Consider the following 14,972-nt stretch of genomic DNA (forward strand, 5'->3'; position numbering starts at 1 on the left):
GGCCATGGGACAAGAGGAAACGGCCTCAAGTTGCTCCAGGGGAGGTTCAGGTTGGAGATTAGGAAAAATTTTTCCATAGAAAGGGTTATCAAGCCTTGGAATGGGCTGCCCAGGGCAGTGGTTGAGGCACCATCCCTGGACTCTGAAGATATTCAAAAGCCAGGTTGACACAGTGCTTAGAGACATGGTTTAGTGATGGTTTTTATCAGAGTGAGGTTGATGGTTGGACTCGATGATCTTGAAGGTCCCTTCCAACGTGGACAATTCTATGATTCTATGAATTCTGTGATGTGTAGGAAAGGCGTTGGTTGAGCAGGAAGAAGTTTCTGGGTGATGTTGAAGTCCTAAGTGGTGTTTTCTGGAGTGGGGATGGTCCCATGTCCTTTGGAAATGGCAATCTGTGCATCACACTGGTTTGTTATAACTGGTTTTAGTGTCCTGGGGTTGCTGCACCCTTGAGCATCACTGTATGTGTCCTGTAGATCTCTCTTCTCTAAATCAGTGTGTGTTTTGGGCAGGTTAAAACCAAGTTTTCTGCCTTATCTCTCCATTTGGAATGGGCTGCCCAGGGAGGTGGTTGAGGCACCATCCCTGGAGGTGTTCAAAAGACGGGTTGATGTAGTGCTGGGAGGTCTGGTTTAGTGATGATGCTCCTTGTTTGTTGTGTGGGTGTCTATTTTTGTCAGTTAGGTTGATGGTTGGACAAGATGATCTTTAAGGTCCCTTCCAACCTAGAAGATTCTGGGATTCTGTGATTTCCCTCCTTCATTTTTTGATTAATCTATGCATTAGTTATTTAATCAAATTGTAGCTCAGGCCCCTTGTCATCAGAGGTTCCAGCTAAAAGGTGGCTGAGGCAGAGGGCAGATGAAGAGGCTAAAAAAAAAAAATACAAATTAATAAAAATCTTGGTTTTGATTGCATGGAAAGGGAAGAAAATCTCTTCTCCAGGCCGTGGTGGGAGGAGAAAGGGGGAGATCGAGCCCAAATTCATACTTACCCCTGGTGCCTGCGACGTCCATCAGGGCTGAAGACAATCTGTGTCTCATTAATCATCTGATATAAACAGAGGGAGACCCGCTGGAAGGGAGTGGTGTCACTGGATGGATGGCCCAGGGTTGGAAAATAAACATTTCAAGCTCTGCCCGGGCGTTTATTTTTGCTGAAAGCCTTGGCTGGGCGAGCAGCGGGGTACCCCTGCCCCAAACCCAGCCCCAGGAGCTCGAATTCGGGATGAAGGAGAAACCCACCAGAAAAAAAAAGTGCAAGAAGACCTTTTTTGGAAGCCTCACGGTCGGTGGTGACCTGGGGGAGGTGGCACTTGTAGATAGAATCCATGGATCTCCATCAAACACTCCCCGATGGATTTCCACAAACACCAGTTGGGTTTTTTTTCTTCAAACCTCTTGGTTTTTTGTTGTCTCCCCCCCTTTCCTCCCCATTTCCCCTCTAGAAAAACCCACCAGGTGCAGCCTGGGATCCCCGCTCACCCAAATATGCCTTTAATTCTGATTTATTAAGACGGTTATTGTAGAGATGATTAGAAACATACTCGGGGAGATTTAACAGCCTCGCAACAGAGATGTAGCCCTTGCAGAGCTGTTAATCCTTTATAAAGATGTTTTTAATCATGCCAGCATGTAACAGATGATAACTGTCCTATTAAAAGTAACGTAGAGCTGACAGCCTTGTCATATGGAATTGCAAGCTATTTTTTGTTTGTTTTATTTTTTATTTTTTCTTACAGCCTCGTTAACTTCTGCTGCTCAGGAGATACCACCAAAGCCACGAGTGGAGGGCTCAGCCCAAATATCCAAGATTTCCACGTCCCATGAGGATCCTGGTTGGTGGAGCCACTTGTTGTAGGAGGACCTTCCCCCAGGAGAGGACTTCCCCAAGACCCCTGGGGGTGAGTGGCTTTTTCTCCAGCCACGGACCTTCTCCTTGCTCAATTTTAGCATTTCTGGGTGCATCTTGTTCCATTCAGGTTGTGAGAGCAACGAGACAACACGCATAAAACTATATTAGTGCTTATAATTTCAGTAGCTGGGGGAGCTCTGTGAAAAATAAACCCCTTATATTTTATTCTGGTGCCTGCAGTGCGGCAGAAAAAGCTGTATTTCCATCTGCAGACCCAAAATGGGGCACAAAACCCACACACAGGTATCACTGCATGGGCAGAATAGCTCATAGCCTGGTAGCTCCAATCTCTCCAACATCAGGAATAGTAAAATCCATTAGCATTTCTGGTGGGGAGAAAAAAACCACATTTCCCCCCACCCACCCCTTCCCAACCACCCTCCGTTGGAAAATAAATGACATCACCTGGGTTCTTCATGCCCCTTCTGGCTTGACGTGCCATCCAACCATTCCCAAGGATGGGCTGGTTACAGGAGAAAGACAGGTTGGGAAGGGGCTGGAGGGGGTGTGTGTGTGTGTGTGTGTAAAAATTCCGCTAAATTCAATTATTTTAGCTGGAAAAATAAACCCTGGCCACAGCTTGAAGGCGGTGCCTCCCCTGCTTAGCACGAGATGCTGCCGTGCAGCAGGAGGGCTTGCTCCTGTCCAAGAGCTGCCCTGTGGTGAGCCAAGGGGAGGCAGATGTGGGGGGAGGACCCCCCTCCTTGCTCCCCCGACGTCCCCTCAGCATCATCCCCCCCATCCCTCCCGTCCCACGTGTCCCTCGGGGCGTCACGGGGAAAGGGGAACAACCCTTTGCTTCTGGTACCCCTGGGTTGGGGCCAAGGGTTGGGACAGCCCTGTCTGACCCCTTTTTGCGTCTCTTTTTGTCTCTGGGTCTCCAAATTAAGGGTTTTTGTCCCCAACCCTGCACTGCCCTGCTACCCCCCAACCCCCCTTGGCTGAGGGGGAGCCGTCGGGGCAGGACAAGGGGCTATTCTTTGTGGAGAACAGTGGGGGATCTCATAAGGGGTTCGGTTGGCCCTTGGCCACGTCCCACCACCCTCCTCCACACCTCGGTCACGTCTGGGCACTGGCATTTATGGGGACGGGGCTGTGTTGGGGGCACCAGGAGAGAATTGTGCACAGAGGGAAGGGTTGCAAGACGGGGGTCAGCTCTGGGGGAGATGGTTTCTGTGTCTGCTGAAGGGTCCTGGGTTCAAGGCTTGACTCCAACCCGTGTTGATATGGAATTTGTAACATACTTGGGTTGTTTGCACCTTTCTATAGTGGGATGGGGGCAGGGATGCTCTGGGCTGGTGGTTTGATGGTGAGAGGACAAGTGAAACACCCCCCTGAACCATTCTCAGCAGTGCTGTAAGCCCAGAATGATAGAATGGCTTGGGTTGGAAGGGACCTTAAAGTTGATCATCAAGTTCCAAGTTCTCAGCAGTGCTGCAAGCCCAGGATGATAGAAAGGTTTGGGTTGGAAGGGACCTTAAAGTTGATCATCAAGTTCCAACCCCCCTGTCCTGGGCAGGGACACCTCCCACCACACCAGGTTGCTCCAAGCCCCCTCCAACCTGCCCTTGAACCCCTCCAGGGATGGGGCAGCCACAGCTTCTATTCCAGGCTCTCACCACCCTCACACCAAAGAAGTTCTTCCCCACATCTCAGCTCCATCTCCCCTCTTTCAGGGTCAAACCCTTCCCCCTCCTCCTATGGCTCCCCTCCCTCATCCAGAGTCCCTCCCCATCTCTCCTGGAGCCCCTTGAGGGACTGGAAGGGTCTCCAAGGTCTCCCTGGAACCTTCTCTTCTCCAGGCTGAACCCCCTCAACTCTCTCAGCCTGTCCTCCAGCCCTCCCAGCATCTCCATGGCCTCCTCTGGTCCTGCTCCATCAGGTCCATGTTGGTGGCCCCAGAGCTGGAGGCAGCACTTGGAGGGGGTCTCCCCACAGGTGGGAAAAGGGCAGAATCCCCCCACCTTGCCCTGGTGGCCACGCTGCTGGGGATGCACCCCAGGGTGCGGGGGGGCTTTCTGGGCTCCCAGCTCACGTTGTCAACTCACGTTGAGCTTCTCACCTGATCCCACCACAGCCCAGATTCTCCTTTTCTCTGAGTTTGTTTTCCCTTCATTGCTTCATGAGTCTTCTGCAAGAGGGTGGGCTCCATCAGAGATGCTCCGTGGCGTGGAGTTGGTTGGGTACCAGGAGCCCGGGGAGGATGCAGGAGCAAAGGAGGATGCTCAGGAGTTGCTATGGGCAACGTGGAAAGAAAAAGAGGGGGAAAAAAAATCAGGGCTTTGGCTAAGCCCAGTCAAGGATGGTAGTTCTTTCCATCCGTACGGACCGTTTCCTCTGTGAAATGCAATCTTTACTTTTAAAAACAGTGATAATGTGCATTTTGCATGGCTAAAATCCCAGAAGGAACGAGGTCTGGGGAAGGGGGAGGAGAAGAAACAGGACTGTGCTGGTAACCCCAGGGTTTAATGTTTTAATTACCCGGTCTAGTCGCCTGGGGCTATCAAAAATTGCATTGGGCTAGTGCTGGGGAGAGGGTGAGGGTGTCTGTAGGAGGATGTGGGTCGCAGGAGAGATGGGGAGGGTCCCTTGGTCAGGGAGGGGAGCCCTAGGAGGAGGGGGAAGGGTTTGACACTGAAAGAGGGGAGATGGAGATGAGATGTGGGGAAGAACTTCTTTGGTGTGAGGGTGGGGAGAGCCTGGAATAGAAGCTGTGGCTGCCCCATCCCTGGAGGGGTTGAAGGGCAGGTTGGAGGGGGCTTGGAGCAACCTGGTGTGGTGGGAGGTGTCCCTGCCCAGGGCAGGGGGTTGGAACTGGATGATCTTCAAGGTCTGTTCCAACTCTAACCATTCTATGATTCTATGGCTGGGGCAATTTGCAGGAAGGACTGAAAGCAGCTGATGTGCAGCCTTAGCCATCCTTTGATTTTTTTAATTTTATTATTTTTTTCTTTTCTTTCCAGTTAGAAAAAGCTCATCTGGGCAGTTTTTCCCTTCCCGTGCTGCAGGAAGGCCAAGCAGAACCTTCCTCCAGGGTGGCCCACTTTCCATAGCTGCCCTCTGGGAGACTTTCCCCCCCCTCTTCCCTCCCTCCCTCCTTCCTTCCCCATCTCTTTGCAGCTCTTCTCCCCATCCAAGCATCTGTCGAGGGGGGACTGTGGCCCCATGGACCTTTTTGGAGCCCGGAGCAGCCATAAAGCTGTCGGCAGAGGCAGCGGCGCGGTCCGGGTGGCTGGGGGATGCTCTTAGGGGAGGCTGAGCTTCCATGGTTGAGCCTCTCACCCTCCATCACCCCCACCAACGTCTGCCAGGAGACAAAACTGGCTCTTCTCCCCACCGGCGAGGCGGCCAGACGTGGGCCAAGACGTCTGGTGGAAGGAGGAGGGAAGAACATGTCTGGGAGCTCCAAAGGGGGAAGGAAAAACCCTTCACCGACCTTCTTTCCACACCCAAAGCTCCATCTGGGTCCCCCCGTGGCCACCTGGAAGGGGGAAGAGCATCCCTGATGAAACACAGGTGACAAGATGAGTTTGTAGCCTCATCCTTGCTTCGTGGGTGGGGAAATCGTGGCCACCTGGAAGGGGAAAGAGCATCCCTGATGAAACGCAGGTGACAAGATGAGTTTGTCCCTTCCCAAGGTGTAGCCTCATCCTTGCTTCATGGGTGGGGAAACTGAGGCAGGAGGGTCCCCAGGGCCAGCCCACCACCAGCCTTCTCTCTCCCCCAAGAACTTTTGGGGGAGAAAAAAAAAAAAGCCCCAAGGCTTTTGAAGAAATCAGGAGTTTTCATCCCATCAGAAAGTCAAAACCCTTCTGAGTTCCGGGACCGTCTTTAAATTTGGAATTTCACTTAAAGAGAAAGACTCACAGGAGGAAATATTCCCTTTTGTCTTTACAAAAAGGACGGGATACGAGAGGGGAAGAAGGGCAGAGCTCAAGGCACCGACCCGCCTGAAACACAACATTTTTATAACCCCGGATAGGTGTTTTCATCAAATTGGAACACGCCTGCAAAATGCTGTCTGGCAAAACTCTCTTCAGCTGGAAAAACACTGTCTAACTCACTCTCCCTTCGAGTTATCTCTCCAGACCTCATACCAACCCCCTCACCCAGAAGAAAGAGGGAGGCTTTTGAAGAAATCAGGAGTTTTCATCCCATCAGAAAGTCAAAACCCTTCTGAGTGACGGGACCGTCTTTAAATTTGGAATTTCACCTGAAGAGAAATACTCACAGGAAGAAATATTCCCTTTTGTCTTTACAAAAAGGACGGGATACGAGAGGGGAAGAAGGGCAGAGCTCAAGGCACCGACCCGCCTGAAACACAACATTTTTATAACCCCGGATAGGTGTTTTCATCAAATTGGAACACGCCTGCAAAATGCTGTCTGGCAAAACTCTCTTCAGCTGGAAAAACACTGTCTAACTCACTCTCCCTTCGAGTTATCTCTCCAGACCTCATACAGAGCCGTGTTTATTCACTCCCTGTTCAGATGGTCTCCACTTCTCCATCTCTGGACACCCACAAATCATGATTTCCCTCACTGCAGCTTCAGAGACTCACTTAAAAACCACGGAGGACTTTTCTTTTTAACTTTGCTTCTGTTCCTTCTGCAGTTTGGATGTCTCTGAGTTTCTCAGTGCGTCTCGGAGCAAGAAACGTGGGGTTTTTTTTCCTTTGGAATTTAGGGTGCTAATGAAATTATTCAGCCCCAGCACATGAAATCTAGATATTATGAGATATCTTGGAATTTATCATAGAATCATAGAATGGTTTGGGTTGGAAGGGACCTCAAGGATCATCGAGTTCCAACCCCCCTGCCATGGGCAGGGACACCTCCCACTAGAGCAGGTTGCTCAAGGCCACATCCAACCTGGCCTTGAACACCTCCAGGGATGGGGCATCCACAACGTCCCTGGGCAACCTGTTCCAGTGTCTCACCACCCTCAGAGTCAAAAATTTCTTCCTGAGATCTATCGCGCTGTGATAGGATTGTCAATGTTATAGGTCAGGAGCGAGAAGGTGGTGTTACCTCAAAACCATCTAGAACGTGAAATATGAAGGAAAGCAGCTCCCTGTCTCCTGTCCTGGGACACAGGGGAGGTCACTTGGGACTTTCCTGCTTCAGTCCCTGTCTCATTGGAGACATTGGAAGCTCCAGTTTGACTTTCTCATGAGAAGAGAGGACTTGGCCCCTCCAAGTAGACCCAGGCACCCCAACTACCCCTTGTCCCTGTGTTTTTGGGGACGTACGATCTCTTTCCTCCTGGCTGAGCCCCTGATGTCCATCCCCGTGGCCTCGGGTACCGCAGTGATGAGGTGTGAGGACTCTAAGGTGGGCTATTAGGAAGGGGATTTCACATCTCCCTTCCAAGGTAGAGGATGCTGGTTCAATCATCAGCCTGGGGAACCCAAGGCCAACTGAGAACTCAGCTGGAAATGGAAAGGATACACGTGGCCGGATGTTTTCCCCAGTTTGGGAAACTGGAAGCCCAGGACTGGTTTCTCCTTAGGGGACATTTCCAAGGGACATGGCATTGCTCATCTTCCCTCTAGCTCCACGTGATGAGGTTGGGTCAATGCAGGGGACCCAGGGACCATCTCTCCCCTCTGATACCACTAGAGCAGGTTGCTCAAGGCCACATCCAACCTGGCCTTGAACACCTCCAGGGATGGGGCATCCACAACGTCCCTGGGCAACCTGTTCCAGTGTCTCACCACCCTCAGAGTAAAAAATGTCTTCCTGAGATCTATCGCGCTGTGATAGGATTGTCAATGTTATAGGACAGGAGCAAGAAGGTGGTGTTACCCCAAAACCATCTAAAACGTGAGATGTGGAGGAAAGCAGCTCCCTGTCTCCTGTCCCGGGACACAGGGGAGGTCACTTGGGACTTCTCTGCTTCAGTCCCTCTCTCATTGGAGACATTGGAAGCTCCAGTTTGACTTTCTCATGAGAAGAGAGGACTTGGCCCCTCCAAATAGACCCAGGCACCCCAACTACCCTGTGTGTTTGGGGATCTATGATCTCTTTCCTCCTGGCTGAGCCCCTGCTGTCCATCCCCGTGGCCTCGGGTACCTCAGTGATGGGGTGGGAGGACTCTGAGGTGGGCTATTAGGAAGAGGATTTCACATCTCCCTTCCAAGGTAGAGGATGTTGGTTCGTAGACCCAGGCACCCCAACTACCCCTTGTCCCTGTGTTTTTGGGGACGTACGATCTCTTTCCTCCTGGCTGAGCCCCTGATGTCCATCCCCGTGGCCTCGGGTACCGCAGTGATGAGGTGTGAGGACTCTAAGGTGGGCTATTAGGAAGGGGATTTCACATCTCCCTTCCAAGGTAGAGGATGCTGGTTCAATCATCAGCCTGGGGAACCCAAGGCCAACTGAGAACTCAGCTGGAAATGGAAAGGATACACGTGGCCGGATGTTTTCCCCAGTTTGGGAAACTGGAAGCCCAGGACTGGTTTCTCCTTAGGGGACATTTCCAAGGGACATGGCATTGCTCATCTTCCCTCTAGCTCCACGTGATGAGGTTGGGTCAATGCAGGGGACCCAGGGACCATCTCTCCCCTCTGATACAGGGGAGGCTCCTGCATTTGCCCAAATGATGGGGGAACAGGAGCACGGGAGGAGGTGACACATCAGGTCTCCTGGTGCTGGAGTGAAAATGCCACAACCAGCACAAAATTTGCCTTTTTGACCCTTTTTTTTGCTGTGTTGGCTTGATGTGGGGTTGATCAGTGTCTATCTCCGTGCAGGCTCGTGTGTTGGCTGATGATTCTCCCAGGGGTGAGCATCTCGTGGAGCCAGCTACACCCCACAGGGCTCACCCCAGGTAATAATTTCTGATTGAAACCTCCAAATGCTGTCACTTTGGGGCTTTTTTTTTTTTTTTAGGTGTCACCCAAAAAAAAAAAGGTTGGGTCAATGCAGGGGACCCAGGGACCATCTCTCCCTTCTGATACAGGGGAGGCTCCTGCATTTGCCCAAATGATGGGGGAACAGGAGCACGGGAGGAGGTGACACATCAGGTCTCCTGGTGCTGGAGTGAAAATGCCACAACCAGCACAAAATTTGCCTTTTTGACCCTTTTTTTTGCTGTGTTGGCTTGATGTGGGGTTGATCAGTGTCTATCTCCGTGCAGGCTCGTGTGTTGGCTGATGATTCTCCCAGGGGTGAGCATCTCGTGGAGCCAGCTACACCCCACAGGGCTCACCCCAGGTAATAATTTCTGATTGAAACCTCCAAATGCTGTCACTTTGGGGCTTTTTTTTTTTTTTTAGGTGTCACCCAAAAAAAAAAACCCCAAGAAACCTCACGTCCTACCTGTGGGACCTGTTCTGTGTAGCCTCGGGTGGGGGATACGATGTCCTATGGGTCACCCTTAAGGAGCTGGGTTGCAAAATCACCTAGGGACTGGCAGCAGAAAAAAAACCAACATGTTTTTTGGTCTTTTGGCCAAAAAACAGGGTTTTGCACAGGGTTTTGCTTCTTTATGGACGATGTGAACATCAACAGCATGAGATGGGATTGTCTCCCTCTGTACTGGCTGCCCTTGGGTTTGGTGCCTGGCTGTGGCTCAAACCAGCCCTTCCACCCCACTGGAGAACATCTCGTAGAGCTTCAAAGCTGGTCCTAATTGCCATCAAACAAGCCAAAGACCTCCTACTTCTTACCACCTGGTGAACTGGGTGGGTCTAAACTCCCCTCTCATCGCTCCTGTTCCCCTCTGAGACATTTCCAAAGTCTCTGTCCTTAAAAAAACCTTCCAAATCCTCTCCAAAGCTCCAGGGCGTGAAGGACATCTCCTTTTCTCACAGCTTCTCCACCTCTCTAGGCACCTCCTGGCACCAGGAGGTGGAAGGGGCCCAGAAAAGCCACAAAGCTACTTAAATGGTGAGTCATTTTTCCTCCTTTAAACCTCAGCTCACCCACCCCATCGGGGCAAGGAAAGAGCATCCACGTTCCTCTTTTACTGCTCACTCGCTCTTGGGTGATGAAGAAAAGGGGGGGATGGAGCTGGGGGCACTCATTCTTGACCCTGAGGGGGGAAAAAGGCAGGAGGCTTTATAAAAACTCTCAATTAAAAAAAAATAATCAGGGCAAGAGGTGGGAGGGCATCAATAAAAGCTGGAGGAACTGATGTCAGCTCCGTGCAGGATGCGGGGACCCGTGTTCCTGCCGGGGGTGCCGAGGCCTCACGCTTCCAACCAGCACAGATTTGGTAATACAGGAGAAAAAAAATGAGATTTTGGGGGCTGGGTGGGCTTATTTTCCCCTCGGTGGATTCAACTGACCTGAATCTCTCCCCCCAAATCATTAATGAGCCCAGGCGGGGGGTGTTTTATGAACGGGGAGGTGAATAGCCACAAAAATTAATTAAAAAAAAATAATCAGGGCAAGAGGTGGGAGGGCATCAATAAAAGCTGGAGGAACTGATGTCAGCTCCGTGCAGGATGCGGGGACCCGTGTTCCTGCCGGGGGTGCCGAGGCCTCACGCTTCCAACCAGCACAGATTTGGTAATACAGGAGAAAAAAAATGAGATTTTGGGGGCTGGGTGGGCTTATTTTCCCCTCGGTGGATTCAACTGACCTGAATCTCTCCCCCCAAATCATTAATGAGCCCAGGCGGGGGGTGTTTTATGAACGGGGAGGTGAATAGCCACAAAAATTTCTCTCAGGTGATTTCTCGTGCAAACCACTCGAGTGATGGAGAGCGAAGCTCCTTCTCCTCTTCCTCTTAGGAAAGTCCCGGAGAAACCTCTTCCTCCTGCTCTCGGAGGGTTTGCCAACATCCTCCGACAGCTTTTAAAACAGAAAAAAAAACCAAAAAAAAGGAGTCTGTCTTTGGCTCTGCACTTGTTGAACTCCCCTTCAGCAGGTTTACTTAGTTTTAGTCATTTATTTACTTGTCTGGGCTGGAGTGCTGGCTGGATGGGAGCAATGGAAGTGGATTTATTATATTTTTTTTAGGGTAAATGAGGACTTGGGAATAAAACCCAGACCTGGCCCAATTGTCCAAAGAGGGTCCTGGGGGTGCAAGCAGGATCTCCCTTGGGTTTAGGCTGGGTTTGGCCATGGTGGCTCCTTCCTCACTCTTTATTTCTTCCTCCCGGGGAGGAGGAGGTGGATCCACTTCACATGAAATGAATTCACACAAACAATTTGGGACAATTTGAAGCAAAATGGTATCGATGTGATAAAAGCCATGGGTGCGTTTGGCTGGGTGGGAGGTGGGGGTAAGCGTTGGGGGCTGGAGGTGAGAATTGAGGTGCCAGCTGAAGTGGGGAAAGAATTTGGGGACACAAGGGGTGGGAGATGCCTTAATGTCCCAGCTGGGTCCTTGCTGCTTTGGTGGGGGCCAGGTCCTGGGAGACACCAGCTTCAAGGGAGCAAAGACCTCCCCGAGCTCTACCATCGGTGCTACCTGGTGACTCTGCTGGTTCCTGGCTGTGGAAATGGAGAACCTGGAGGAACCCATCTCCTCTGAGGTCCTGGATGGGCTGATCCAGAGGGAGAGGATGGAAAACTGGGGTGGAGAGAGCCATGCTTCACAGCCCAAAGACCTTGCGTGGGTGTCTGCTGCCCGAGATGATGGTTGGGATGGACAGTGGGCACAGGACAGACCCAACCAGCCCCAGGTGGGACCACGTAGACTCTTTTTTTTGGTGTAGAAATGCTCTGTGTGGCTGGCATCTCACGAGATGGTAGCCCTGGCTAGCAGAGCCTCTGTTGTGGTGGCCACCTTGGCACAGGTCCCTGGCCCAGGCTCAACCCTGCCTTTTCCAGCTTGGTTTTTTATGGGCAGCGAGGCCTGAGAGCAGCTCGTTAGCTTGGGTTTATAATTGCTGGCTTTCCCCTCCCTGTGAAAGAAGGATGCACAGAGTGAGGAGGGGGTGGGTTAGGGGGGCCGCTTGGCTTGGACACTTTGGTCCTCGGATTTTATTGATCATTAATAACACTTTTCTGTACCTGCTAGCCAAAGTTTTGGGATGGAAGGGTTTCCTAGTGGGAAAAGTGAGTTTCCTCCAAATCAAAAGACATTTGCAAAGCAAAAATGACACTTTTTTTTTTATATATATTTTCTTTTCACTTTATTTCCAACGCTTTGTTTTGCTCTTGTTAAAAAAAAAAACAAAACTGCCTGGTGTAAAGTATTTTTGCACATCGTTTGCCTGTCTTGAGGGGAGGTTTTATATTCAGGTGCGTGTTCATAATGGAGATTCCTACTTTTAAGAAATTAATAGATGCCAAAAGGACATATTTCTGCCTAATTAACAGGGCACAACTGGGTGCTGCCCGACGGGGGGAAACTGTGGGTACAGGGTGAAACAGAAGATGCTGAGAAGCCCCGTTAGATCCAGGCTGTGCCCAGTTCAGGCAGAGATTTGCTGTGTGTGTCCCCCCCAGTTCCTCCCAGTCTGGGAAGAGCTGGAGATGGGGGTACCCAGGGAGGGGGGCTGGATTCTGCCTCGTGCCCACGGGAGCGAGGTGGACCCACGGGGGCTGCGTGTCTCCCTCCCTCGTGATGGATCCCAGATGATTTCTCGGCCCCAGCAGCCCAGTCGCTGGGGTGAGATTAGAAACGGGGGGGAAACTGTGGATACAGAGTGAAACAGAGGATGCTGAGAAGCCCCGTTAGATCCAGGCTGTGCCCAGTTCAGGCAGAGATTTGCTGTGTGTGTCCCCCCCCAGTTCCTCCCAGTCTGGGAAGAGCTGGAGATGGGGGTACCCAGGGAGGGGGGCTGGATTCTGCCTCGTGCCCACGGGAGCGAGGTGGACCCACGGGGGCTGCGTGTCTCCCTCCCTCGTGATGGATCCCAGATGATTTCTCGGCCCCAGCAGCCCAGTCGCTGGGGTGAGATTAGAAACTGGAACTTTTACAGGCTGTTTTTGTGGGGTTTGTGGCTTTCCTTTCCCTCTCGCCGTCTCCAAAGTCCAGGATTCCCTATAAATCATCCTCTAGCCCCAGCCCAGCCTTGCTGTTTTAAGTTTAACTCGCTTGGTTTTTTTGCTGATAAGCCAGACTTTGAATTCTTTCCTCCCCCTGCTTCAAGATCACAGGTTGGGGCCGTTAATATCACAAAGGAGAGGCTGTTAATCATGATATATCACATGCCAATAGGAACAGCATCGAGGGCTCGTTTCCCTTAGATCAGCAATTCCAGGCAGAGCACTTGTATCTCGTGGAGCTGGTGGGAGGGAAGAGTCAGGGGCTCCCAGCAGATATAAATTAGGTTTATTATCGGAGCCAGCTCCACAGAACCGCAGGGCAGAGCTCTGAGTTATGTGCAAAAGGGCAAGAGGAAAATGGACACCAACGGCAGGAGAACGCTGTGGTGTCCACCGATGGTTTTGTCGGTGTTGGGTTGATGGTTGGGCTTGATTTGGAATGTCCCTTCCAACCCAGGCAACAGCTTCTTCAGGCTTTGCTCCTGGCTTTGCTCCAAATTTCTCCTCTTACACCCACCTCAGTCCAAAGAGACCCGAGGGTGGGACTGAAGGGTGGCCCAAAGCATGGAGAGAACCTGCTACACCCTCTTGTTTCCTTCTCTTGCTCTTCTTTGCCCCCACCCTGTCAGCCCATAAATTACTTTTCCTTGACAGCTCCAGGCAAACGGCTGTGGTGTCCACCGATGGTTTTGTCAGTGTTGGGTTGATGGTTGGGCTTGATTTGGAATGTCCCTTCCAACCCAGGCAACAGCTTCTTCAGGCTTTGCTCCTGGCTTTGCTCCAAATTTCTCCTCTTACACCCACCTCAGTCCAAAGAGACCCAAGGGTGGGACTGAAGGGTGGCCCAAAGCATGGAGAGAACCTGCTACACCCTCTTGTTTCCTTCTCTTGCTCTTCTTTGCCCCCACCCTGTCAGCCCATAAATTACTTTTCCTTGACAGCTCCAGGCAAACGTGGTACGTTTTCCGATCCATCACGGTCTGATCCTTGTTTTCCTGGCCAGGGACCGAGCTCCTTTTCTAATATCACTGTTGACTTTGGCCAACGTCTATGTGGTCACATCTACTCGACCCTCCTTCTCCTCAGAGCTCAGACCAGAGGTCTCAGAGTTGTGTTCCTGGAGGATTAACCCTGCAAAGCCCCACGTAGCACCCAGCATAGATCACCCTTATCAGAAGAGGGACCAACAGAGCTGGAAGGAGAGCAGCTCTTGGGTGGGTTTGCACCCAGCTGACGGTACTGGTATGAGGTGGGAGGTGGAGGAGTCCTCCCTGAGGCATGTCATGTGCTAAGAGCCTCTGGAAAAAAATGGATTTATCAAGATTAAAAGTCATTCTGATGAGGGTAACTGGGAGAGCCTGTCAGGAGCTGCGAGACGTGTGTGGGGTTGTGGTTACCAGTCTCTGCTAACGCCTGGTACTGGGCAGCCCAGCCCCTTCCACCCCAATCTGTCTTTGGGCTGGCTCTGAACCCCCAGCCTGACCAAATCACCCTTATCAGAAGAGGGACCAACAGAGCTGGAAGGAGAGCAGCTCTTGGGTGGGTTTGCACCCAGCTGACGGTACTGGTATGAGGTGGGAGGTGGAGGAGTCCTCCCTGAGGCATGTCATGTGCTAAGAGCCTCTGGAAAAAAATGGATTTATCAAGATTAAAAGTCATTCTGATGAGGGTAACTGGGAGAGCCTGTCAGGAGCTGCGAGACGTGTGTGGGGTTGTGGTTACCAGTCTCTGCTAACGCCTGGTACTGGGCAGCCCAGCCCCTTCCACCCCAATCTGTCTTTGGGCTGGCTCTGAACCCCCAGCCTGACCAGTTTAGCCAAAAAAACCCTCAAAACCCTCATCCCTTCAGTCCCAGCATCCCCCAGAGAAGCCCCTGGGTGCCAGATGGTGATCTTTTATCTCGCTTGGCCCAACAGGCCACGAATTCCTGCTCCTTCACCACGGGGGGTGGGCGAGGGAGGGGGCATCTTGCCCAGTGGCTCCTCTGCTCAGGAGACAGCTCCTGGTGTCACACGGATCAACCAGTCCATCCCCTTGGAAAATTTTCCTGCTGCTCACCCAGCTGGGGTCTGGAGAGCAGCCAGGGTCCATCTGTGCCTCCGT

At 51.7% G+C, this 14,972-nt stretch overlaps 1 long non-coding RNA gene across 2 annotated transcripts in view; it reads left to right on the forward strand.

Moving 5' to 3' along the window:
• LOC106893661 overlaps window positions 1-14,972 on the forward strand; it is a 33,218-nt gene that overhangs the window by 12,652 nt on the left and 5,594 nt on the right. For both annotated transcript variants that reach the window (XR_001413138.1, XR_001413139.1), the window contains exon 4: window positions 1,748-1,909. This is a non-coding gene — a long non-coding RNA (uncharacterized LOC106893661). The remainder of the gene's footprint in view (window positions 1-1,747; window positions 1,910-14,972) is intronic.

This window comes from Calidris pugnax, unplaced genomic scaffold (genome assembly GCF_001431845.1).
Source record: "Calidris pugnax isolate Ruff unplaced genomic scaffold, ASM143184v1 scaffold145, whole genome shotgun sequence".
Classification (NCBI taxonomy): domain Eukaryota; kingdom Metazoa; phylum Chordata; class Aves; order Charadriiformes; family Scolopacidae; genus Calidris; species Calidris pugnax.